The 13104-nt window shown below is 39.7% G+C and overlaps 1 long non-coding RNA gene across 1 annotated transcript in view; it reads right to left on the reverse strand.

Annotated features, from left to right (window-relative positions):
• Positions 1 to 13104, reverse strand: part of LOC132541446 (uncharacterized) — a 66544-nt gene that overhangs the window by 33602 nt on the left and 19838 nt on the right. Inside the window, exon 3 of the long non-coding RNA XR_009552652.1 lies at positions 4367 to 4429. This is a non-coding gene — a long non-coding RNA (uncharacterized LOC132541446). The remainder of the gene's footprint in view (positions 1 to 4366; positions 4430 to 13104) is intronic.

Here is a 13104-nt window from a genome sequence, read left to right on the forward strand (position 1 = left end):
TCTCCACTCAAATTGTTGGCCTGCCCAGAAGCAATGGTCAATTAGCCGCTACCTCTCTGGTGTCTGGCTTTCCTCTTAAGTCTCTGCCAACTCATTTTAATGTTCCAAAAACCCCATGTGAATTCACCAACTGACAATTACATTAAGGTGTTGGTTTTGGGAGATTCCAAAATTCTTGAGACGATAAAGTTTTTTTTGAGCAGAGACTGTCTCACAAAGGAACACAGTATGATAAGAATTCATGGGTAGGGGGTCAGGCAGTGGTGCACCAGGTTAAGTGCACACAGTAAGAAGCACAAGGATCTAGGTTCCAGCCCCTGGATTCCCACCTGCAGGAGGAATGCTTCACAAGCGGTGAAGCAGGTCAGCATCTCTCTCTCTCTCTCTATCTCTCCTCTTTTAATTTCTCTGTTGTATCCAATAAAATAGCCTCCAAGACCAATGGATTCATAGTGCTGGCACCAAGCCCTAGTGATAACTCTAGAGGCAAAAAAAAAAAAAAAAAAAAAAAAACGGAGATAAAGTCTCAAGTACAGGAATGATATTATAGTAACACAAGGCTTTCCCATATTTGGGAGCTACTCTCTTCCCTGATCCATGTTTCTGGTCCTTCTGCCTGCCATGACATCATCTCCCCAGACAATAATTAGGATCCACCTGCATATCAGATGTCAGGCTCAGGCAAAAACAAAAACAAACAAAAAAAAAAAACACTAGTATAACCACAGACCCTTTGGAATCTAACTAAAATGTGCCTACTAGCTATCTACAATATGGAGACCCCCCCCCAACTATTCATCTGCACTATTCCAGCCTTTTGGTTCATGATTAGTCAACAATTTGTTTGGCTTTGTATATTAACTCTCTTTTCAACCTCCAGGTTCCAGATGCTAGCATGATGCCAACCAGACTTCCCTGAGCAGAAGGCCCACCAATGTGTCCTGGAGCTCCACTTCCCCAGAACCCCACCCCACTAGGGAAAGAGAGACACAGGCTAGGATTATGGATCAACCTGTCAATGCCCATGTTTAGCGGGGAAGCAATTACAGAAGCCAGACCTTCCACCTTCTGCATCCCACAATGATCTTGGGTCCATACTCCCAGAGGGTTAAAGAATAGGAAAGCTATCAGGGGAGGGGATGGGATACAGAGAGCTGCTGGTGGGACTTGTGTGGTGTTGTAGCCCTCTTATCCTATGGTTTTTTCAATGTTTCCTTTTTATAAATAAAAATTTTTTTAAAAAAAACATAGTAACACAAGGACTCAAGAGCAGTTAAGAACTTAAGGGAAACAAGCACTTTTGCAGAGAAAGGTCTCCTGGGGAGAAATCTCTAGGAAGATAAGAATTTATAGGACATCAGAAGGCAGGGCTATGGAGCAGCAGCAGCTGTGTTTCTCTCCTCTCCTCTACTGGGTCAACTAGGAATACCAAAGGAGACCACCTGAGAGTACAACAAGATAGGACCTAGAATGACTTCAGGAACCCACCAAATCACCTGTGAGTGCAAACACATGTGGCCTGTGGACAGAGAGGAGCCTAGGGAAAGATTAAGTAGTTGGTAACATTCCTGCAGTTTACCAGTTGAGACACCACCTCCAGTCTTTTTCACCAACAAAAAAGATGGCTGAAGGGAGGAGAGGACCCCCCCTCAAGACTCACCAAATGCAACTGTGAGTCTCCATTGCTACTGCCTTCAGAATCTGGTGCAGTGGGAGAGGCCCTGTATTGACACCAAGGGACAGAGAACTAAAGAGGAAACTCAGGAGAAGATCTATACCTTGGTGGCCTAGTGGTGGGGCTGTGAGAGTCTCTTTGCATAACCACTTGATTATCTCTGTCCCACCCTGCTTTATCTCTTGGTCAGGAGTCAGTGATTAAGAATCCTACTTATAGTTTAAAAGCCCTCAGGATCCCATAGCCTACAGGGAAGAAAAAGAACAAAAGAGTTTTTTAAGCCACTGTGCTCCAACTCAGGGATTAAAATAATATTGAAACAACTGTCAATTTCCACAACTGTGAACCCTTTAATTACCTTACTTAGACACAAGTCAATCCAGGCAAGAGTGATCAACAATTTAAAAAGTACTGAGAGAGTGACCTTATAACATACTATAAGGTCACTTATAAAATGGTTAAACCAATAAGAAATATATATTAAATGGTTAAACCAATAAGAAGAAATATATAAAATGGTTAAACCAATAAGAAGAAATATTGGCAAAATGAACCAGGACAAGAGTCCAGCTAAAAGCCCCCCAAAGATTGAAGCACAAAATAATGAGGTCAACATCCAAACACTAGTTAAGGAAATAATCACAGGACTGAGTAAAGCATTTGAAAGAATTGTCATCAGAAATGCAGAAACAACAAATAAGACTCTGAAAGAAAACACTAATTATCTCAAGGTTATTAGAGAGCTGAAAGCTGAAATTCCCCCAGTAAAGAATTTTTTAAAAAAAGAATTTATAGAGACAAATCTAGTAGGGCTATAAGAATTTATGGAGGAAGACAGGCACACTGAGATTCAATGGAGACATGGTCTCATGGGTAAATGAAGAAATACAAAGAAATGCTTAGCCTGTGGAAAGGCGGATTTCAGATTTGGATGGGTGTGGTTATAGCACAGTTGTTGGTATATGAGTACAATTTCACATCTCACCATGCAAAACACACTCACCTTCAACTTGGGTCTTTTTCTATCATCGTATTCCAGGATCTAAAATCCCCACCCCAACCCCCCAACCCCAAACCTTGTCCCTGTCATCCTTCCCCAGAGTACTTTTGCTTTGGTGCAGTATGCCAAACCACTCCAGGTGTTACTACTTTGTTTTTCCCCTTTCTGTTCTTGTGTTTAAGTTCTGCCCATGAATGAGATCATCCCATATGCATTCTTTTCCTTCTGGCTAATCTCGCTTATCATGATTCCCTTTTTTATTTCATTATTCTTCAGTCTTGTCTCAGACTCAGGGTGAATTAAGGGACATGGTCCAGAATAAAAGGGAATTGGCTGGTGAAGGCTGAGAGGCATAGAGCATGATTCTTTTGCTGCTCAGAGAAGGGTCAAAGCATTTGGGCTGGATGGAGAAGGGAAGGCTCGAGAGGGACATGAAATTAGAGGAATTTGGAAAATATAAACTAAGGTTTCCTAGGTCTCATTCTCATATGACTTTGCTATAATTGGTACAATTTTTTTATTTAATACTTTCTTTAAACATTATTCCTATATATTTTATGTAGATGATATATTCTTATATAAATTAAATCTTTTGTAATGGAAATTTCAGGGTACCAGGTGGTGGCACACCTGGTTAAACGCAGAAGTTACGATATACATGGAACTGGGTTCAAGCCCCTGGTCTCCACCTGCGAGGGGAAAGTTTTGTGAGTGGTGAAGCAGTACTGCAGGTACTTTCTCTTTTCTTATCTATTTTCTCCTTCACTCTTAATTTCTGACTGTCTCTATCCAATAAATAAATAAAGATAATTTAAGAAAAATTTAAAGAGGAAGCTTTACACATCCATGAGAAATGGAAGACTGAGATCACTTTCCTTAATAGCGTGAAACCAAGGAAACAATCATAAAAACAAGCAACGACAGTAAATTCTATTCAGATACTATTTCTGGTGAAGTCCTTGACTCTTATCAGCTGTTACAAAGGTGTTAAAGATGCAAGAACATTAAATTCAGACTTGATATAATCCAGACATTAAAACTGAACTGATTTTTTTTTTTTCTTGCAGGAGCATGGCATTCAGTTCTTCTGATGTTCAGTCCACTATAACCCTAAAACTATACTATGGCTTGCCCTTTTTAAGATTATGGTAAGCAAAGAAAAAAAATGATTACTGTAAATATACTTCTGTGAGTGGAAGGCTTCCATGAAAATGGAGGCAATCTCCAAAATTGGTGGTGTTGTAAGCAACGTCCAATTAAAATTACTTGTCAAGGCAAAAAAATAAGGAGTTGAAGCAAGGCATTTATTCTTTTGCAAAAGGGCGTGCCACCAAGAGTGGCTGTCAAGCAGCAGTGCACCCCCCTCACCCTTCTCTAATTTTTTTATTACTATTTAATTATTTATTTAAGAGAGGAGACATTAACAAAACCATAGGATAGGAGGGGTACAACTCCACACAATTCCCACCACCCAATCTCCATATCTCATCCCTTCCTCTGATAGCTTTCTCATTCTCTTTCCCTCTGGGAGTATGGACCCAGGGTGGTTGTGGGATGCAGAAAGTGGAAGGTCTGGCTTCTGTAATTGCTTCCGCGCATAAACTAGGGCAAAATATATACCTGAAAGCAGAAGTACACAAGAGTCTGCAGTGATTACCCCCCAACACTTCACCTTCTCTCATTTTTTATACCTGATGCAGAATTGTCTCTTCCTCTCCTGGGCTGGGCTTCAGAGTTCACAATCTCCCCCTTGCCTAAATAAGGAAAAGAGGGAGAGAGTCTGAGGGTCTCGTTGGAGGATTAGCGAGCACTGCAAGGAGCTCACCTAAAAAATACAAAACTAGTGGCACAGGTGGTCAGAGATAACAATTTATAAAAAGAATTTTTATACTAAACAGTTGTTCTACTCCTGTTCTTTTGAAGAGACCTAACCATCTCTCACAGTGGGATGACTGAAGGAGGATGTTCAAATGATAGTAAAATGGTAATAATCCATGTGGTGGCAGAAAATTACATGAGTACCTGCTTTGGAATCAAGACACTAAGCCTACAAGTAGGGAGAATTAAACCTGAGAGTCCTGCTTTAAGCTTTAATTCTTTGAAGGGAGCTCAAGTGTGCCCAGTGTGGTAATACCCTCTGGCTCTTAAGAAAAGCAAACATAAATCCTCCCCAGAAGAAAACATCATTAATTTAGACCTCAGGATTCCTAACAATCATGTTCAACCAAAAAATAAGCTCACAGTAAAAAAACTACCAAATGCTCAAGGAAGTCAGCTTCATTGAGTGAGATTGATTAACTTAACAAGATGCAAGTTTGGAATCAGATGAATTTCTGATGTTGAAAATGGAAAGATCTAAAATATAAAGTTTGAAATGTTTATAGAAAAATACTTAATTGGGAGCTGGGCAGTAGCACAGTGGGTTAAGCGCACATGGCACAAAGCTCAAGGACTGGCGTAAGGATCCCAGTTCGAGCCCCTGGCTCCCCACCTACAGGGGATTCACTTCACAGACTGTGAAGCAGGTCTGCAGGTGTCTGTCTTTCTCTCTCCCCTTTGTCTCCCCCTTCTCTCTCCATTTCTCTCTGTCCTATCCAACAATGACAACATCAATAACAACAACAATAATAACTGCAACAATAAAAAGGGGCAACAAAAGGGAAAATAAATATTTTAAAAATAATAAAGTAAAATTTAAAAAAATACTTAATTTAAAAAATGAACACAAAATATGAAACTAAAATAAGTAACCAGGCATAAGAGAGAAACAACCAAATAGGACATCCAGAAATATAAATATCTTCTCCAAGATATTTATACAAGACCCCTAGTTGTTGGTATGCATGAGACTCCTTCTGTTTCGTTTGGTTTAAATCCCCCCTGCTTAACACTATTCTATTTACATAACCACTTCATTCTATTTACATAACCACTGTTAACAAGTTCCACCCTCCCTCCAGGGCATTTGTGGTTCAGTGATAGGATTCTCGCCTGCTCTGCCCCCTCTTTGTCACACTCTGATTTTCACCAGTCACTTTTCTCTCCACCCTCTCTATGTCACATCCTGTTTCCACCTTACTTGGCAAGTATATATAAAGACAGCATTGTGAGTTTTACAGTACTTTACCTTGAGTTTAGCTTAGCTCGTCTTAGATTGTGCTGCGTGTCCTGCATGAATAAAGAGATACTGCCTACAGCTCAACCATGAGTCCCTGGTCATCTGTTACCCGCCCGTGAAGCCAGCCCGGTGAAAACAACTTAACCCGTTGAAAACAACATATGGCGCAACAACGTGGGACCAGACCTGCGCAACTTCCAGATAAGTGAAGACTTTGCCTACCTATGCACTATGGTCTTCTCTTCTATTTATGAAGAGGTTTGCCAAAGCCTCTACTGTTTCATTATGAGACAGTTTCTCTGTCTCTGGAACATTTTACTCTGGGCCACACTTCGGTTCCCTGACCGGGAACTTTGGTTTCTTATGACCGGGATCATAGAGCTTGGGAGATACATGGAGATTTCTCCTTGGACTTTCTGGATTCCCTCTCCCATGTTTCCTGAGGAAAAGGACTACATTTTGCTCCGGGCCACAGTTTGGTTCTTTATGACCGTGATCGTAGACCTTGGGATATGCATGGGGATTTCCCCTGGGACTTTCTGGACTTCTTCTCGCATGTTTCCCATGGAGAAGGACTATTCTAATTTGAAGAACATTCTCAAGTACCCTGGCAGTTCCCAAGTATGGAGACACATGGTTAGTTCTACTCTCCTGATTGGATTCTTTCTTCAATGGGAAGACACTTTTAAAAATGGGTGCCTGAAGCAGTCCAGCAGAAACAGTAAGAAGCACCCTAAATGGAATTTCGAGGAGCTTTTTGGACTAGGACGCCCTCCGGGGACTCTTAATCCTACATGGTGAGATCTTGATAATCTGGTTCAAATTGCGTTTCATAAGAGAATGATTTGAATGACTGAATTTTTGTTTGACATTGACTTAAAAAAAAAATGCTGGACGCAGCCATGATTTCTAGAGACATCCAGAAACAATCCAAAAAATTGTTTTTTCCCCCCTTTGATTTCTCTTTTACGTCTTGATATGAATCTGAAACGTTTAATCCTGAAAACTGTATAAATTATGGGTGGGGCAGATAGTGCAATGATTATGTTAATTATTCTCATGCCTGAGGCTTTTAACCGTGGTTCTTCTGTTTACCTTTCCACATTTTATTGAGTTTAAACTGTTTAAACAACCTTAAAATCATACTAGAAAGGACTTCCAATTATAATGGAGTTATCAATTATAGTAAACTATTCTACTACAAGTTTTGTTTGACAAGTAAGTGAATTTCAGCTGTCAAAGTCTTCACATGAAAAAATCATCTACTCAAATGGAATTCCTGGAAATCCATTTGGATCCTGTTCTCTGACATTGCCCACAAGATGGAATGATTACAACACACCCCCGGAAACCAATGATGAGACCTGGCACGACCTGAAGAAACAGATTCACAGACTCCAAAGCTCACTCTCTACAGAAAAGCAGAATTCTGGTGGCCGACATTCCCCATCGAGACAGACGTGCAGCATTTCATCCTCTGGCATTTTCTTCTGTGGTCAGCTACTTTGGACTGACACCTCCATCGGACTTACTGGTACACGCTGCTGTGTTTCTCAAAGACTAACTTCAGCCAGTTGCCTTGAGACTTTATAGACCATGTCCCCTCGCCTGCAGGCTCTGTCCCAGAGTCAGAAAACTCCCCCTCCTTATTAGGTTATTCCCACAGAGGCATGAAGCGCCCCAAGAGGCAAGAGATGCCCACAGAGGCAGGAAACGCCCTTTGAGGCAAGAGATGCCCCCAGAGGCATGAAGTGTTCCCAGAGGCAAGAAATGCCTTTTCGCCTGCTAGGCCTTGCCCTTTGAGGCAAGAAAAGCTCCCCTTGGCATCACACTGGTTATTGCTGCTCGCCTATTTTGTTTTCCATGTCTTATGCCAGTTCTTTTGAAAATACCTGTACAATATAGGTTTCTGTTCACCCCACAATGGCCATTAGTCAAAAAGAAAGGGGGAATTGTTGGTATGCATGAGACTCCTGTTTCATTTGGTTTAAATCCCCCCTGCTTAACACTATTCTATTTACATAACCACTTCATTCTATTTACATAACCACTGTTAACAAGTTCCACCCTCCCTCCAGGGCATTTGTGGTTCAGTGATAGGATTCTCGCCTGCTCTGCCCCCTCTTTGTCATACTCTGATTTTCACCAGTCACTTTTCTCTCCACCCTCTCTATGTCACATCCTGTTTCCACCTTACTTGGCAAGTATATATAAAGACAGCATTGTGAGTTTTACAGTACTTTACCTTGAGTTTAGCTTAGCTTGTCTTAGATTGTGCTGCGTGTCCTGCATGAATAAAGAGATACTGCCTACAGCTCAACCATGAGTCCCTGGTCATCTGTTACCCGCCCGTGAAGCCAGCCCAGCGAAAACAACATAACCCATCGAAAACAACACCTAGTTCCATCTGTTCTATTCTGACCTTTAAGTTCCCAACAAGTTGCAGGTACTACCATGATACCATCCTGAGGGCAGACAACCACACCAATGTGTCCTGGAACCCCACCCCACCCCACCCCAGAGCCCTAGCCCACTGGGGAAAGATAGAAACAGACTTGGGGGTTATAGATCAGCATACCAATATCCATGTCCAGTAGGGAAACAATTAGCAAAGCCAGACCTTCCACCTTCTGCACTCCAAAAAGATCTTAGGTTCATACTCCCAGAGTGATAAAGAATAGGTAAACTTCCAGTAGAGGGGATGGGACATGAAACTCTAGTGGTGGAATTGTATGCCATTATACCCCCTCTTATCCTACAGGCTTATTAATCATCATTAAATAGGTAATGAAAAATAAATCATTCTAAATCAATGACTATATTAAGTAGCCAATTAGAGAACTGGGCTAATTAAAAGATGGGTTTGAATAAACACAATGCAAAGCAAAGACAAGGACGGGGGAAATGTGAAAGATAATGAAGGTATAAAGGAAAATGTTGAGGCCGGGTGGTGGTGCACCTGGCTGAGCACACATGTCACAATGAGCAAGGACCCTAGTTCAAGTCCCCTGTCCCCACCTACAGGGGGAAAAGCTTTGCTAGTGTTGAAGCAGTGCTGCAGGTGTCTTGCTTTCTCTCTCTATCATCCCCTTCATTCTCAAGTTCTGACTGTCTCTATACAATAAACATTACAAAAGTAAGATATTATATGTCCCCAATTATTTAATATAGTTAACGCTTTTAAAATAATACCCAACAATGGCATTAATAAAGCCAGATATTGACTCTTCAAAAAGACTGATAACAAAAAATTTTAACCTTCTGTTAAGATGAATCAAGGATAAAAGACAGATTGTCCAAACAATCTGGAAAAGAAACACATTAGGAAAAGAAACTCAGATGTAGGTGAAATGTAGACAATAGGAGCAGACTATCAGTATTATATTACCTAACTGGAAAATAAGGTATGATATAGACAAGCTGATAGAAAATAAAAATTATCAAAACTAAAGCAGAAATAGATAATGTGAAAATGACATAATCATTGAGGATAAGAAGTTTAAATTAATAGTTAAAATTGATCAAAGAAAATGAAATATTCCCAGAAACATTTATGGATAAATTCTACCAAATACACAAACTGGAAAACATGTCCCAGTTTATTCCATGAAGAAACTGAACTTTTAAAGTAAATTCAGAGAGGGGCCAGGCAGTGGCACACCTGGTTGAGTGCACACACTACAGTGCACAAGGACCCTTGTTCAAGCCTCTGGTCCCCAGTTGCAGGGGGAAAGCTTCACAAGTGGTGAAGCAGGGGTGCAGGTGTGTCTCTGTCTCTTTTTCTCTCCCTTCTCAATTTATCTCTGTCACTATCCAGTAAATAAATAAAAAAGAGGAAAAAATAAAGTAAATTCAGAGAAAAATGATTCTAGAATGGAAATTTATAGGTCAAAATCTTTTGGGAACATTGGTGCAAAAATTATAAACCAAATACTATCTACCAATCTATAAAGAAGGTATGAAATACCAAGTTGAGCACAGACTAGAAGCACGGGGTACTAGGAGTAGAAATCATAACAATACATGGTAAAAACCTGCATAGAAACAGACCTTCCGTCACAGAAATCAAGAAGGTCAACATCCAGGCAGCAGGATATATATATATATATATATATATATATATATATATATATATATATATATATATATGCCTTCTCCTTAGATAATAAAAGTCCCTTCAAGTGACAATAAACTAAATATGACAGAGATCTATAAATTATCAGACTCTAATCAGCAACCAGATTATAATAAAACATCAGCACTCCAATCCTGTTCCAATAATTCTACAATATTATGAAACAGTAAATTAAAAGTTATAATGGAAAACAGAAAGTTGCAGCACCAGCCCTCTGCAACTACCACTAGTCAGAGCTCTGGTGGCTGCCCTATTGGAATTCAGTTTCTGTAATAGCAGACCCTGTGGTGAATTCAAAGAGGATCTGCTTCCTTGCTGACTGCAAAATTCTACTTTCCATCCTTTCAATTTTATTTCCTTTTTAAATTTTTGTTTGTTTTTATTGCCACCAAGATTATTGCTGGTGCTTCATGAAGGCACTACAAATCTGCCACTCCCAACAGCCATTTTTTTCCTTCCTTCCTTCCTTCTTCCTTCCTTCCTTCCTTCCTTTCCTTCTGTCTTCCTCCCTTCCTTCTTTCATTCATTTCTTCACTCCTTCCTTTCTTTTTCTTCTTCTTTTTTCTCTTTTTGTTAGACAGGACAGATAGAAATAGAGTGGGGAAAGGGAGGTAGAGACACAGAGAAAAAAAGGGACACCTGCAGACATGCCTTACTACTCATGAAGATTGTTTGCCCCCCTTCTGCAGATGGAGAACAGTGACTCAAACCCAGGTCAAAGGGCATTTTGATTCTTTCCAGGTTTTTGCTATTGTGAATAAAGCTGCTATAAGAATGGGGATGCACATATCTTTTTGGATCAGTGTTATTACATCTTTTGGGTGTATGCCTAGTAGTGGGATTGATGGGTCATATGGCATTTCCATTTGTATTTGTTTAAGGATTCTCTATACTGTTCTCTATAGTGGTTGTACCAGTTTACATTCCAACCAGCAGTATAGTAGAGTTCCTCTCTCTCCACTTCCTCTCCAACACTTACCTTCATTTTATCTATGGAGCCCATTTTCACAGGTGCGAGTCAGAATCACAATGTGGTTTTGATATGCATTTCTCTGATATGAGTTAGAACATTTCCACATGTGTCTGTGGACCATGTGTATCAATTCTTTAGAGAATGGTCTATTCATATCTTCTGACCAATTTTTAGTTGGGCTATTTTTTTTCTTTTTGTTCAGCTGTAGGAGTTCTTTACAAATGTTTGATATTAACCATTTGCCTGAAGTGTAATGTGCAATTTTTTCCCCATTTGCTGGGGTTCCTGTTTATCATTATGGAATCTTCTTTTGATGTGGAAAAGCTTTCTAATTTGATATAGTCCCACTTATCCATTTTTGGTTTTGCTTTCTTTGCTCCTGTGATGGAGTTTCCAAATACATCTTTAATGTTAAGCATGTTAAGGTCCTGAAATGTTTCATCAATGTATTCTTCTATGTATTAATTTCAGGTCTAATATCCACATCTTTGGTTTGAGTTAATTTTGGTGCATGATGTTAAGTGGTGATCTAGTTTCATTTTTCTGCCTGTGCTTGTCCAGTTCATCCAGCATCATTTGTTAAAATGACTTTCTTTTCTCCATTGGACCATTTTAGTCCCTTTATTGGATATAATGTTCCCATATGTTGGGAAATTGTGCAGATGTGGTTGAACATTGGCAGGGCCCACAAACCACTATATTTCCATACAAGTATTATTTACAGATCTCCACCATGTTATCCTCCACCATGTAATCACCATGCTAATTCAGTTAAAACCATTGCAACAGTTGCTAAAGATGCTTCCACCTTCCCAGCATGCCTTTTGCCTCTTTCCACCCCCTTTCCTAGCCAATCCTGTCCTGACTTGCCACTTCTGGAATTTTCCTATAAAAGTCACTCCTGTTTCCGATTTCGCTCTCTCTCCCTCATTTGTCTTCCATGTCCTGAACTAGAGAAGACCTGGAGAAGGGCTGGCATGCATAGCGGGAGGCAGCCATTTTGCTAGCTCCACGTGGCTTAAACCCGCTGTGCTGGCACCCAACTCTGGGGCTTCTGCATCAATAAAGAATTGTATTACCAAGCCGCCATGAGTTCCTGGTCTCTTCTTTCTCCTGTGACATGAAACCCAACACCCATATATGTTTAGGTTTGGTTCAGGGCTTCAATCCTGTTCTCCTGATCCATACACCCATTTTGTTCCAATACCACAATGTTTTAACAACTATTGCTTTGTAGTATAAACTAAAGTCAGGAATTGTGATGCCTCTATTTTTCTTCTTTTTCCTAAGAAAAGCATTTGCAATTTGTGGTTTTTTATAATTCCATGCAAATTTTTGAATTAGTTGTTCAATTTCCTTGAAATATGTCATTGGAATTTAAATAGGGATTGCATTGAATATATAGATTGTTTTCGACAGGATTGCCATTTTAATATTTATTTTTCCAATCCATGAACAGGGGATGTTCTTTCATTTCTTTGTGTTATCCTCTATTTCTTTTAACAATGGCTTATAGTTTTACTTGAAAAGGTTCTTCACCTACTTTGTTAAATTTATTCCTAGATAATTTGTCTTTTTGGATTCAGTTGTAAATGGGATTGCTTCTTTAAGCTCCCTTTCCTCAGGCCTTGTTGTCTTTATTTGCAATTCTCTGACAATCAATGACTTGGAGCATGTTTTCCTATGTTTGTTGGCCTTTTGAATCTCTTCTTTGGTGAATATTCTGTTCACATCTGGGAGAGGTGTTTTTGTGGCTACAACTTCCTGACTAAGATTACATAGTAGTTTGTCTTGAAGTTCTGGGAAAATCATGCTGAAATTCTGTTTCTATAGTAGTAGACCATAGATTCTTGATTCATAACCTGCCAGAATCTGTGCCCCACCAGACCCATAGCAAGTACAGCATTGTCACTGCTTAAGCTGAGACTCTAGCTATACATCAGACCAGAAATCTAGCTCATGTCACCCTAATGATTTTTGAGCATTATCAGTTCCAAACTTATGGTTCATACTAAGCCTCAAATACAGACTCCCAAACTCAAGATCTTATAGATACTTTTCTGTGTTTTGTAATTCTTTGGCAAAATGAACTCTGAGTTCTTGAATTTGTGTCTATTACATTTATTTTTTTATTAAATTGCCTTCATAACGAGTTTTCTGAATTATTTTTATTAACTTATTTATTCCCTCTTGTTGCCCTTGT

This window comes from Erinaceus europaeus, chromosome 11, assembly GCF_950295315.1.
Source record: "Erinaceus europaeus chromosome 11, mEriEur2.1, whole genome shotgun sequence".
In the NCBI taxonomy this organism is placed as follows: domain Eukaryota; kingdom Metazoa; phylum Chordata; class Mammalia; order Eulipotyphla; family Erinaceidae; genus Erinaceus; species Erinaceus europaeus.